Raw genomic sequence first — 14,172 nt, 5'->3', positions numbered from 1 at the left:
GAGACCCGATGCCACTGCGCTCCGGCATGGACTCCTGCGGCCTGCAATGGTAGGCTTTCAAAACGGCTATATGAACGCGGCCGCCGGTGCGTCCCGTTTGAGGTTCCACCAGCTGGTACGGAAGGGGAGAAAACCGTTTCTCCACTCGGTAAGGCCCCAACCATTTAGGAGCCAGCGCTGCGGAGAACCCTTTGCTGGCATCACTGAGGGCATGGTTGCGTTTCAGCACGAAGTCAACCGTCTGAAAGCAGATGTTCCGGTGGCTTTTGTCATACTGAGCTTTCTGCTGGGCTCTAGCTGCTCCCAGGCTTTTCCGCGCCCTTAACTCTTAGGGGTGTATTACCGCACAGTGTTTTTGTACCGTAGCCCTCAGCGATTAAATGTCTGTATCGTGAGTGTCGCTGATTCCCTCGGTGTGAGAGTGCCCTAGCGCGGCGAGAGCAGACCGGACCCCTTTCAGCTCGGTGCTCGAACCCTGCGGTGGGTCTCCCTCTCCGCACGGCGTCGGGATACGCAGAGACCCACTTTTGGGCTGCATGCGAACGCCGGACGCGGAGGGATCTAATTAGACGCCCACAACCTCTACCACAAACACCTTTTCTTTCCCTCGCAGTACTCCTCGAGATGCCAATCACGTGGCAGCTCCAAACCAACCCTATACCATTCCTTATGGGCGTGTCCAAAGCCGCAAGGCTTCCCGCCCATTCCCCACCCCACCGTCTCCTCTTGGGAAGCTGCTCTGTCTAGCTGACACCTGCAAGATCAGCAACGGCTTATGGATGGGAGCGACAGCCGGCATCCTGGGCTGAGGAGGCCGCTTAAAGAGGGCTCGACTACCTACTCACGAGTACACAAATATTGGGTTTAAATAAACGTTTTTCCTCCTCCATGTCCGGCCTCCTGGTGCGTATCATCTAAGAAACCTTTAAAGTGGCTGATTCCAAAAAACTCGAAGTCGGCGCTGGCATGAAGCATCGCCTATTAAATTAATCCATCAAAAGCACATCGTCAATTCTGACATCTTAATCACTTGTTTACTCAGTTATTGAGTGCAAGAACTATCGCCCTTTTAAACTTCAACTGCCAGCGCAGTATCTGCTATTCTTGCAAATGGCAAGTTGCGCGCGACTTTGCAATCGTTTTCGTGTCGCCTACTTCGTACATGCCAGCGACCTTTATACGACCACTCTTAGCTTGGACTTCGTGTCGATACACTTCTTGCCACACTTTGGCTTCGCTTAGTGCTTATAAATACCGTCGGATGCTTGCTTTTTTGCTTTCTCTGGTGGTTATTGGAGAAAGTTGCACGAAACTTGATTTGTGGTTAATGTGGAGATTAAACTTGTGGTTAATGTGGGGATTACCCCACAGCAGGAGAGGGCTTCACGGTTTTACGTCCGAAATAATTGGCACTCTTAGGGACGGATCACTCGCGCGGCAGTAAGAGTTTTCAATGAACTTTCTAGTTCCCTTGGCCTGAAGTTGTCACTGCGGAACGTTTGCCGAGTTGTGTCATTTATCGGGGAGCCAAGTACAGAGTGTTAAATGGCGTCGCTCGTCGCGACCACGAGTGACAGATACGAATATAGAAAGGGTTCCTGGCACGTGTAGTCGGTAGCACAGGTTATGGGGTGGGCCGCGTGAGTCTCAAGAAAGGATTCGTTGCTGCTCGCCTCACGGTAGGTGTGATGTGTTGTGCAGGGTCTTTTGGCGGCGCCAGTTAAAGGGACTGCTTTATTCCTGGCCCAGATAAGGTTTTGATTTTCGCACCTGCTTTGCAGCCTTTCACTTCCATGCTGAGATAGCCCAGCTTTCCCGTCTCGTACCTCGGATATGAGCATATACGCTGGTATGACACGTCACTGTCTTCGTCACAGAACGAGGACAGGCACGGTCGTATGCTGCGTGGAAGGAGACTTTCGCACGCGCCGATGTAGATTCAGCATAACATCTTGGATTCCGCGTCCATTCTTTTCGTAGAATAGCGGTAGTTTATTCACATCAATAAAGAGACTGAGAATAACGGAGAAGAGAATATGGACACTGGACGCTCAAAAAACGAGAGCTACGCGGATCGGTGCAGCGCCTAATTGTTTTCAGCAATCAGATGGCTGTGCAGAAGTGACATTTTCTCTAGAGTGACAGCTGCTGTCACATTTGACAGGATAAATTTATCGGCGGCCCTTCTGTAGTGAAATATGCGTAGCGGAAATATAAGTTCATAACTACGCATCTGGAATGCCCTGCAAACAGAACGGTCGTAAAAGTAATGCGAATTGTTTTCGTGTACGGAGCGGTATTTCGGTTTTGGTAGACTTTGTTCGCTTTATTAAGCTTGGAATGATTTTGACTCCCGTTATCGACGTTCTGGCGCTCACCTTGGCGCCAGAACTGGGGAAAAACGCGAAGGCGAACCAAAGATGTCACGAATGTGAAGCTAAATCAACTTCTGTGGATCATCCGTCCCCTGGTGCCTAGATTCTGCACTTCCGCTGGAGCAGCGAATGCATCAACGAGTGCTTCTCCCGACATGTTTCCTGGCTTCGAGGCGTGCCAATCTAGCGCGCGGCGGGAGGGAGTTTACGTTCTGTCCTGCAGTTCGCGAACGGTGCAAGAAATGTCTTCGGTATGTGTGAGCAGAGCGAGAATGGCGCGCTTGTTGCACAACCCGCGGAACTGCGGAACCGATCAGCATGCGCGTCAGGAACAATAGGAACACGGCACGTGCTGCCACCCTTCGGCACTGCGCGGAACCCGAGATAAGCATGGTGGGCGGCGGCAGGTAAAGCGGGAACGGCCCAGGTCGTGCACTCTCTCGTGTGAGTGTTGCTGCTTACGGATGGTTTTGTTTAGCCAAGACGAGACCTTGCACTGCAATAAGCTTCATTGTCTAGAATACGCTGCGCAGGTACTAAGAGTGCATATTTGATCTACAAAATGCCGATGAATCCGATACGAGGATTGAAGTGGCGGCTGGTAACGTGGCGAAACAGCGGGTTCTTAAAAAAAAAAAAAAGCAAAAAAAAAATCGCTCCTTTACCCCCTGAGTTTGTGCATGGAAGAGATATTTGCGCTGTCGTCTTGCCTTTTTTATCCAATGCTAGTAGTGTGCACATTTTCCTTGGTAGATATTCCTAACGTCTACTTGATACATGCTATGTTCACTATAGTAATCTTGCTACATGTCGCGCATATTAGCGATAGCTCAGGAATTGCGCAGCACTTTTGCGGCACAAGCTGCTCGCTAGCTATGTGGGAGCAATGGCAAAGCGGTTGGGATACCTTTATTCCAGCACTGAGACGCTAACTGCCCGTGTCTGTCGAATAGCCGGCATTGTCTGCAGCTGTGAATCAGAAAAGACAGGACCATGAAACCGGTGGCTCCCCACCAAAACGAATTGTTAAGGCCCTGCGTTGAGGGAGGCCAGCAGTGAGGAAAGACTAGAGCACAGCAGGAGAGCGTCGCGACGGCGTATTCGCAGCTGTGCTAATTGAGCAACTCTGTCACTTGGCAGAGATAACGCGCACTCTGTCGTTCAACTTGGACAGCTTGGCACGCGAACAATTTTGACAAGGACAAAAGTCGGCTTGCACCTGTGTTTATTTTGATAGTCGCCGAGCAGAAGTGACACCCTCCGAGCGCTTGTTCGGATGGCACAGTATTACAAAGGCACGAACGCGTGCGCACTTGCTTTGCTCTACCGCGTGTCCTAGGAGTACAAGCGCACTTCTGGCTGTTGCGTTCTCATATCGCTTTTTCGTTCTCGTCCTTGTTCTAGTATTCATCACGATGGGGTGCACCCTGTACTTTGAACAGGCAGCGCCTAATCGTGCATACTATAGGCGGGACTCTTTAGCACCACGTGGCCTATTTCCAGCAGCGAATTTTGAAGTAAGGTATAGCTAACAAAGCAGGTCCTCCATGGGTGGAAGAGCACCCTTTGCGGTCAGCTGGCGTATTGTGATATATACCGAAGCACCTTCATTACGAACCGATTAAAACTTTGGCCCCGCACTGTTAACGGACGACAAGAATAGAATCGCACTAAAATAAAAACATTATACCGTCCTAATTCTCGTATCGTCGGTCTCGGGGCAAGACGCCATAACCGGGATGGCGGCGCGTTCACTCTTTCCCGCGTGGCGCAGCGCGGTTTAACATCTGCATGCCAGCTACCAGGCTACGCATCACAAACCTTCGGTTAGGTGTTGTTTTACTAAAAATAGGCCAAGGATCGCGTTTTCGAATCCACGTGTGATGTTTCACGAGGTGTTTTGTTTGGGGGGGGGGGGGGGGGCGGGGGCGGGGGCTCATTCTACACCACCAGAGCTTAGCCCGAGCGAGCATGAACCTGCGCCCGTCGCTACACATCATCCCCACAGCTGTAGTAGATATGCGCACGCACATGGCGGCGCGGGGACCTGGCGCAGCTGTAGAATGCCGCCATTTCCTCTGACCTGATAGACTGAGCAGCTGCAACATGGCTGCTATCATGCGATGATGTGCGCCAGGGCACTGCGTCTGCCGCAGAAAAGAAGAAAAGAAAATTCGCGCAACTGTCTCTGAGAGCACGAACAACTGGAGCGTCCCATTGCATCTGCCGCGCTCAGCTCGACTGCAGTGCTGTCGATGCTGGGGGTGACTGCGTCGCGCGCCTTTTTGCTGTGGCTTCGTGACGAAGGGATTGTTTTCGTGCCGGGACTAAGGACACTGTTTCACGCCATCGACTTCATTAGCCTTGGCGAGTGTCGAAAACACGGCCAGCGCTGTGCGAGTGCTTGGAACTTTTTAGTGAGTGTCGTTCGACTACATGGAGCTGTGAACCACGTGGTGGCATCAGCATTATTCTCTCCTCTGAGGTTAGTAACAGCGTCGATTTTGTTCGCGCTTTCGTCAAGGTAGATCAGCGGCTATACAGATGCTGAACTAATTTTTAAAGCTGAGGAAATTTGCTGCCAAACGTTCCAAAATTACTTTTTTGTGGGCTAAAGGGTAGTTTCATGTAAGATGTTGGCTAAGACATAACAGCCTACCTGTTGTTTACGATGTTGAATGACCTTGCTCGAGTAAAGTTTGGTTTGCTCGCGCTCAGTGGAACAGTGTTTTGCCCGAGCAATGGATCGTCTTTTACGAAGCACTAAAGGTATTCTGACATCGAAGATAATACTAAGCTTTGATAAGACCTGGTACGTCACTAGGCTTGTTTATGCATATTTCTTAGTAATAAGTTAGACCAACACACTACAAGCACATCGGATATGCACGGGAAAATGCTTGAAGAAAATAGCGCAGAAGACGAGACAAGGAAGTAGACAACACGAGCGCCTTCCTTGTCTTGTATTCTGCGCTATTTTCATCAAATATGCTCAGTCACCAACTCGCCCAGCAGAACACTTTGATACGGGGAAATGTGGTTTGCGGTGCGGGACGCCCTCAATTGTTCTAGTGTTTTGTAGCGCTTTTATTGGCAACCATTAAGATGCGGCAGATTGTGTAAATGCACAACCTGTAGCACGCCCATTGCAGGATTAATCATGTTGCCCCCACGTGGTTCGATTTTGCCTCACCGGGTTTTGCATGCTTTCGCTCGGGTCACGAGCGGTGGCTAAAAAGGTACGCCATAATGTCATGTCCAGCTATTACTCACTTCAACTAATAGGCTGGTGGTTATCTTAGAAAACACCCTCGAATTAGGCTTAGCCACTGTGACTGATCTGCACAGCGGTAGAAACTGCTGCCTGGCCTTGAGCCTCAATTCCTGTTAAATATAACGAATGTTTGAGGTAATAGTCGGACGCGGCATCTTCTTAACAGATGGTCCCCATGCGAAAGCATCTCTCAAAGTTTGCGTGGCGTAATCGCAATGTAAGCGCCTGAAGTTGGGCTAGTTAATTATATATGAGTTGAAAATTAGCTCAAATAACGGGACGACAGCAAAGGAGAGACAACACAAGCGCTCGTGTTCTCTGCTGTCCTGTCGTCCCATATATTTTTGTTGTTGTTGTAACTGTAGGAAGAAGGGAAAAAAAATGCACGGGCCTGCCAACTGGCTCCGTAATTAAGCCACATCCACTGCCTCGTGCGGACAGAAAAGAATATAGAGAAGAACAAACAAATGAAAGATGGCTTAGCTCTGCTATGCCTGGATGTACGTAGCGAAAAGCAGTGACTACCTCGAGATCAGAAGAAGTTAATTTATCCAGTCTTCTGCGCCGTTCGCCAGCAGCAAAACTCTCCTTGGCTTCTATGTCGAGCGCGTCTAAGTTCACCGTCGTTCTATAATTCGTTCTGTCACTCGTTCAAGGCAAGGAGCGCCGGCCGGCGGCGTTGGAGCGCACTCGCTCCCTTTCGATCCTCATAGCTGACGGCAGATGGGCGACGTCACATCCTTGGCGTAACCCTAATTGAGTGATCTAACTATTTTAGTCTTTGGTACTTTCAAATTGCGCGCCAATCGCAGTATCTGTCACTCGCGGAATCCTGCTGTCATCCTCACGGTAGAAAAGCGGAATTATGAAGAGCGTTTCACGGCCGGCGGCAAGGCGCAGCGGTAGAGCACTTGGTTGGGGATTTATAGGATGGAGACTCTATTCCCAGGTGGATACTATGAATTTTGTTTTTTATTGAAGAGGAGTCGCGCACCTCTTAAATGTACTTGCGCAGCTCCTAGTGACGTCACTCGGCGAGCTCGCGCATGCGCAGCTGTGGCTAAAAGTGATCACACGCACGCCAGACCCGGTGTTGACTAGCCTAGTGAAGCTTCTGGCTTCAAAAGAAAAAAAAAAAAGAATAAGGGAGAAAGACGCGCGTCACAACAGCCGTTGTCAATCGCCGAAGGGTGGCGGGTGCAATGACGGCCCACAACAGGTAAAATCTATACTGTGGCAGGCTAGCCCCCGCCGCAAACGGCGGTGACCTACCTGTCCCAGCACCGTATAGGGCCAAGAGCAGCCACCCTTTTTGTTTTTCTTTATTGCCTGGTCTTGACACATTGCTTTTCACGAGAACAAAATCTAAAAAAATTACTCAAATGCTATTTGCATATGCTATTTACATATGACACTAAAACAGCCACCTTTCCTGTTAAAGATCACCAGAGGGTCGAAATTACTCTGGAGCCCTCCACTACGGCACCCCTTTCTCTCCACTTCCACTCCCTTCCTACCTTCCCTTATGGCGCGGGTCAGGTGTCCACACAAGTATGACAGATACTGTGCCTTCCCTTTCCCGTGAACAAATAAATAGTCGGAGCCGTAACGGCGATCCTAAAGAGTCCTTTCACGTGGACGGTAAAAAGAGCAGAGCGCCTCTCCTATGCACCTTATGCGTGCTTTTAGAATTGTCGCAAAGTTCCAAGGTCTTATCATCTCGCACATCTGTACGTGCGTTCAATGGGTTGACTCTTCTGTGCAACACTCGCGACTCGTTCCGCTTTGCTGGTGACGTCGGTGCGACCTTCTCCCCCTCCTTCCAAAGAACTTAGTCGTGATACCGTGCTTGAGCCATGCGACGCAGTCGAAAAATTAAATCTGACATGCGATATATCATCTCAGTGCGTTAATTTGTCATGGGTGAACGCACGGCGGCCACTGACTGACTGAAAAACTTTATTGAGCAGAAATAAGGGCGGAAAGGTGTAGGTTGGGTCCCTAGTCCGGGACTCCAGCTGCTGCCGCTGCTCTCCGCGCGCGTGTCACAAGGGCCCGTTGGGCCTCTAGTCCACAGCTGGCTATGGCAGCCTCCCACCCCTCAATTGTTGGCACTGCATTTGGGTCATCAGGTGGATTGTGTGGGCAGGTCCATACCATGTGGTGGGGACTGCCTGCCTTCTCCCTTTAATATTTACATTTAGGGTCGAAGAAACCGGGGTGTATTGTGTTTAAACGGGCTGATGTGTTATGTGTACCTGTCTGTACGCGGAGAGGTTACAGCATGCACTGCAGACTCTTTCGCAGAAAATATCCACCCCCAGCCAAGCGGCTCTCCAAAGCGGAGGAAGTTAGGTGGCGACGCACGGCGGCCAGTAGCTTACGTTTTGTTATAGGTACCTGGCGCTTAAACGTGCTACTACACACGTGTCGACGAAGAAGGATTGGCTATATAGACACAAATTTGTCAGATAAATTTCGGTCGTCGATGCATCGTCGCGAGAGACAACCAATCGCTGACGCATACTTTTGGCCCCATGAAATCGCGTTTTGCTGCCCGTCTTGTAGCACGTATGCATGAAAAGATAAAGCGCAAAACAAGACAAAAAATTTGAGTCGGACAAGATGAGTTTTTTTTGTCGAATAACACACAAGCTATGTGCAGCGTCACGCCACCTATCAGCTAAATGGCACGTCAGAAAGTTACACCCGATGATTCTATAAAAGTCAAACAAAATGATGCGTCGTGTAAAGGTCCAGAGGAATATGTTCAATGTGATATGAAAGGACGATAGCGGAATTCGAACGCATTAAATGGTTAAAAGCCTGAAAAAATCAGGAAAACATGTGCAACGTCAAAGAAATTACCGCCACTCTTCGTAATCCAGAGTAGACCTAAGCATGCAATGGTTATGGGCGTAGCACATTGATTATATATGATAAAAACCACTATCTTTTAATGTGTCAAGTGCATATAGCACAGCACACCACAGCTCTTCTGACAACAGGGCAGTGCGCTGATGGCCTCTTGCAGCGATCGCCTGCAATTTTATGACCTTATATTGGCAGTTCTGCTCCGTGGCGGGTGGTGGTGATGGTAAAAAACTTTAATGGATGTTGGGACCCTTAAGTGATTACGATTGCATCCTAATGACGGGTCGGCTCTTGGCTACGTGTTGTGGCCGGAAGCTGGTGCTTCCCAGTGACTCCCAAAGCCCAGTCCGTCAGCCACTTTTGAACGGCCGGGTCAGAGCTGGACACCGCAGCCTCCCATCGCTCGAGGTCGGAGAGTTGCCACTTGGCTGGAGGATGGAATTCCGAGCATTTGATCATAATGTGTTCAGAATCAGCTTTAGGTGCCCCACACAGGGTGCAGTGGGGGCGAGAACAGTCCTGGATGGATCAAATCTAAGAGAGCAGGGGATGGGAATGGGCAGGACTGAAGCTGCAGCGCCACGCCACCTGTTGTAGCTTAGTCATAGATTTATGAGAAGGAGGGTTGGTGGTTCGTTGATCACGGTAATGGAGAGAAATTGCGTGATACGATACCATGCGCTCGTGAGTATCTCCCCAGGGGGTGGGCTTTTCACCTTTGCGAGCGACCGCATAATCATTGCGTTCTGGGAAGATGAGAGCGGTCTTTTACAGTGGCGAATAATTTGCAAAGCGATTGGTTTCCAGACGTTTCCTAGTTCTTCTTTCATGAGGGTTCATTGCTCGGCTTAAGCAGCTCTGAAAGTGGCGGCATTTGCAGAATGATGCAGATGAGTACACGGCGACGGAGACGCTGGCCTGACAAGTACTTAGGAGAAGCAGCACGTTTGAGTGCTTCCCAAGCCTGTATGCAACCGTCTGCAATGCCATGAGCTGACGGTGGTGGTGGTGGTGAAAACATTTATTATAATACATAGAGGTATATACACTAGGTGGGATGCCTAGACAGGCACTCCATTGGCGTTTGCCGCAGCCCGGGCGCGCTGCGTTAAGACCTTTTGGGCCTCTAGGGTGCAGCAGCCAGACAGGGTCGCCTCCCAGTTCTCTCGGGTGGGGTTGGGGATAGGGGACAAAGATGGGTTTTTCTGGCAGGCCAACACCATGTGGTAGGTGTCAGACACCTCCCCACAGTGCGAGCACAGCCCGTCAAATTGCGGATCAAAATGTTTTAGAGTAGCCGGGCACAACATTGTATTGGTGAGCAGGCGCAGGAGCACCCGCTCGTTAGCCTTTCCCGGCCCTTTTCACGGGGTGGGAAGAGTTTGGTGCGTAGATCTGTAATATTCACATATTCCTTTAGATTTGTAAACTGGGCTGAAATCAAAATCCTGGTCCGCGTCGGGTCCCGTGGGAAATGCCCGGAGAGAAAGCGCGCGGGCGTCGGCGTCGGCTGCCTCATTCCCTTGGAGACCTTGGTGACCTGGGGCCCAAACGAGAGATCGGTACGCGGGATCCGAATCTCACATACCAAAACTGGTCGCTAAGTAATAAATGCCACAGCGCGTTGCCAAAGACGCTTCGTGGCCCTTGTGTTGCCTGCCCTCCTGATATGAACCCCCTCGCCAATTTCGGCTTTGTTTGCAACGCTTTTTAATTCGTTATCTTTATTTGAACTGTGAATGGGGGGGGGGGGGGGGGGGGCTTGTAATTTCCGCTCGAGTTAATTTGATTGTGGCGTCATGATTCTGTCGACCAATCACAATTCTTCCCTACCGCTTTCTATGGCGGGCGGCGGCGATGTTTCGACGGAACAAGCTGCATTAGCTATCTCGTAAAATGCTTCATTAGACAGTACGAAGTGGTTGGTTATTGTATAGTGTTTAACATCCCAAACCGACTCATGCTATAGGGACGTCTCAATGCTGTGGGTGGTTCGACCAGCTAGGGTTCTTACCATGCACTGACGTTTCACACAGTACGCTTACGTAAGCCTTGCCTTTCGCTCTCGTCGAAAAGCGTCCGCCAAGAACGCGATGGAACACGCGTTTTAGCATCAGCAGTCGAACGCCCAAACCTGAGGCCTCTCTCAGCCACCGCAGCGACGCAGACAGTACGTAGTGCCTTTCCACTTGAGCTGTCTATTGTGAAACGATCATCTTGTTTCATTTCTTTGAGCAACCATCTATTGGTGCTTTTGCATTAAAAACACTCCAGACTTAAGAAAAAGAAAGATGAAAATGCTATCTCATGGGACTATGGCCTAACATTGCAAAGAACTCGGGTAGTTTGTCAAACGATGTGATATTTGCTATGCCTAACCACTTGCTGCATCATTGCGTCAGTAGATGTGGTGTTCCAACTGGGAGTGTGTGCAAGTGGAGGTGTCTGAGCAAATGTCAAACACATTCCTTGTTATAAACGATTCGCACTCAAAGTGGATCAAAGTCAAGCTTATAATGCCCCAGCACAACCGCGCAAGCAACAGTGAAGTTTGTTCACTTGTTATTTATATCATATTGCCGCGAACGATTCAAGTCATTATTTGTTGCTTTTCGACAGTTGCCGGCATGCGACCTTATCACTGCAATTCTAGTGCACGGATAAATTCTGTATTCTTTGTTCATGCTCGTTGTCGCGAGATGCTGCTTTATATTTTTTTTTTTTTTTTTTTTTGTCGCGCAAGATGCGTATCTATAGGATTCCGTGAACTCTCGCGTGTCTCTGCAAAGTTACAGGCTATGCTAGTCACGGTCTGCGGCTTTATCTAGGATGTTTCTTCGTCGCCTTTAAAGTGAGCGTTGGCACGTGCGACGGGTGTTCATAGATCGACGATTGCCGAACATTGCTGTTGCTACCGCCGCCGCCAATTGCTTAGTTCTGTGGGCTCAAGTCAGCCAATAAAGAGCTTATTCTAGCGAATATAAAACCTCCTCATTTGTCGCCAACGGCCTTGTCACCGCTACATGACATGTCGAGGTGATGGATCCCGACTCCGTGACGTACCCCTGAAGTTGGCATCCGTTGAACAGGAACCGCCTTTGGTTTTCGTCCAGCTCCGCGAGTCCCCGCTTCCAAGGATGGCCAGATGAGGATGCGGAAGACTGGCTCGATCGATCTGTTAGAACTAGTGTCAACGCACCAGATGTCACGTAGTGGTGAAAAGGTCGTTGGCGATAAATGACAAATGATTAGGCTTTAAATTCGCTGAAATAAACTTTATTGGGTTGACTTGCGCCTAGAAACCGCAGTTGCTCGTAGGCGGAGTGGCAGTACTCTAATTTCAATGTTAGCTCTGATGACTTGATTGCGTCGAGCACTGTCCGAAGCCTCTTCAGGGGGTCTTCAAAGTTGGAATAGAAGACAACAACGTCGTCTAAGTATACGCGACAAATTTGCCACTTCAAGCCAGCCAGTACAAGCCATTACTTGCTGAAATGTGGCTGGTGCGGAGCAGAGGCCGAAAAGCATTACTTTGAACTCGAAGACCATCTGGTGTTATGAACGCTGTCCCCTCGCGGTCTCTTTCGTCGACCTCAATTTGCCAGTACCCGCTCTTTAGGTTCATCGGCGAAAAGTACTTAGCGTTGAAAAGCCGATCCAGTGCGTCGTCTATAAGGGGGAGCGAGTATACATCCTTCTTCGTTACGCTATTCAAGCGGCGGGAACCCCCGGGGCCCTTCGATGGCTGGATGACGTCATCAGGTGGCGTTCCCGTGGTGATACACGGTAGGGGCTTTGGCGCAGAGGTCGGATGTGTTCGTCGGTGCTTGGTCAGTCGGGTTTGACGCAATTTCGATGCTGACGATAAGAATTCGCTGTAGCTTTGAAGAAGGATGCGTATCTGACCTTGCTTGGCTCGGGGTAGTGCTAGGTCAAGTTTGATGCTAGTTAATAATAATAATAATTGGTTAACAGGAAGGGAAAGGCGCAGTATCTGTCACACTTGTGTCTGTGGACACCTATGTGACAGATACTGCAAGTGTGTGACAGGAATTCGAGCCGACAACGTAAGACCCCCAATTGTATGTCATTAATGGTAAATGGAGGTGTCCACCGTGAAGCCAGAGATATATTGCGCCTTTCCTTTCCCTGTCAACGCGAAACCGCCAAGCGAAACCACGTTAAACTGTGTTTTCGCTCATCTTATACCCAGTTCAGGACTTTCTTTTGCCTTATAATTAAGGGTGCCTCTCATGTAGTAAGTCCCAAGTGCCATGCAGAGGGTGTAGTGCCTAGAAGGTTAACCTTCTAGGCAATATACAGAGGGCTTCGTCCCCACTATTTGTTCCAATGGCAATAAAATGTTTCTACCACTCTCCAGGCGGAGTTAAACTCCGGGTTATTTTACACAGTAACGTATACAGGTCGTTCCGGCTAAAGAACGCTCTTGCCGTGACCTAGCGTTGCGCCAGCAGTCGCCAAAAGTGTCGAAAAAGGCAATGATGTTTGAACCGGGGTGCGTATTTTTTTTTTTAAATAACACATATGCAGATAAAAGCTGCAAGCCTGTCATAGGTAGATCTGCGGGCATATTGATTATTATCGTGAAGTTATAGGACGTGAAAAAGTTGCTTTCTTGAACAGTTTCCTAGGAAACGTCGAAAATTTGAAGTATGGTATTTTTTATTCACATTTTTTTACTGTGTACGCTTCTGGCCCGGGATATAATTTTCGTAAGCCTTTTCTTTCTTGGTCGGAATGGTGGGCACACTATTCTGCGGCAACTTTGAATGGCAGAAGGCGTTGTCCTCCGCTTCAGGCTGTCGAAATTAAATACCGCGATATCGTCACTTAATTTAACCTTTAATACGTTGCGTACGTTGAAAACGTCTTCATTTCATTTCTTTCGATGGACAGGCATCATTCTCTGCTGCAGTTCATTTCAGGATTTCCACCTGAGCACATCTTTTAGGCTCCTCACGATGTATCGACGTGTTCTACGCCTCTTGTCGAGCGTCAAGTAGGACAGTGCTGCAGATCAATTGTAGCGCATTCGTTCCTTGGAGCATGGTTGGAGAACTTAGACCGAAAATGCACCAGTGAGTCCAAAGCCCAAGATCGACAGACAGTTTAATGAGGGAAAAGGGGGAAAGGCCGGCCAGTGGTAACGGGACCGTGGTCTGCTACCTTGTATTGGGGGAAAGAGGGAGAGCTGCAGTGCGAATGGAGGGTGATTATGCTAGGGGGTAATGGTGATACCGCAATGGTGCCGGCGGGCTTGTACCTTAACATATGTCGCCCAGGTCACCGCATAGAATTCATCTACATTATAAAGTTAGCTCAAAACTCGCGGTATCTCCCAGGACTTAATGGAAAACGCCACGCATCAGCTCACGACCTCATAACCTGGCGGCGCTCCTGTGGCCTCAACGGAGTGCGCCGAACCACGACCGCTGTAGCGTCGAGATAACGTGCGGCCTTTGCCGTGTTTGAGCACTGCAAATGGGCGTTGTAAAGAACTGTCCCAAATATTAATAACATCGCAGAAGTCTGTCGAAGTTGCATGATCCGTCAACACGACATCGATCTCCCCGACAGGCCTATTCTTTACGTAGAACAAAGACTTACGTTTGCCGACCCAAGATGACA

At 49.5% G+C, this 14,172-nt stretch overlaps 1 protein-coding gene across 4 annotated transcripts in view; it reads left to right on the top strand.

Annotated features, from left to right (window-relative positions):
• Positions 1–14,172, top strand: part of LOC146196824 (uncharacterized) — a 219,165-nt gene that overhangs the window by 139,236 nt on the left and 65,757 nt on the right. The window contains exon 1 of one of the 4 annotated variants that reach the window (XM_084598548.1): positions 4,591–4,860. The exons of the other annotated variants lie outside the window; for them this stretch is intronic. The gene's annotated coding sequence lies outside the window, so the exon portion shown is untranslated. Of the gene's footprint in view, positions 1–4,590; positions 4,861–14,172 lie in introns of those variants that run through there. 4 annotated transcript variants of the gene reach the window in all.

Source organism: Amblyomma maculatum, chromosome 3 (genome assembly GCF_055883805.1).
Source record: "Amblyomma maculatum isolate TAMU_Amacu chromosome 3, ASM5588380v1, whole genome shotgun sequence".
Taxonomy (NCBI): Eukaryota; Metazoa; Arthropoda; class Arachnida; order Ixodida; family Ixodidae; genus Amblyomma; species Amblyomma maculatum.
The sequence above is the reverse complement of the archived record's forward strand: the minus strand, read 5'-3'. Positions and strand labels throughout refer to the sequence as shown.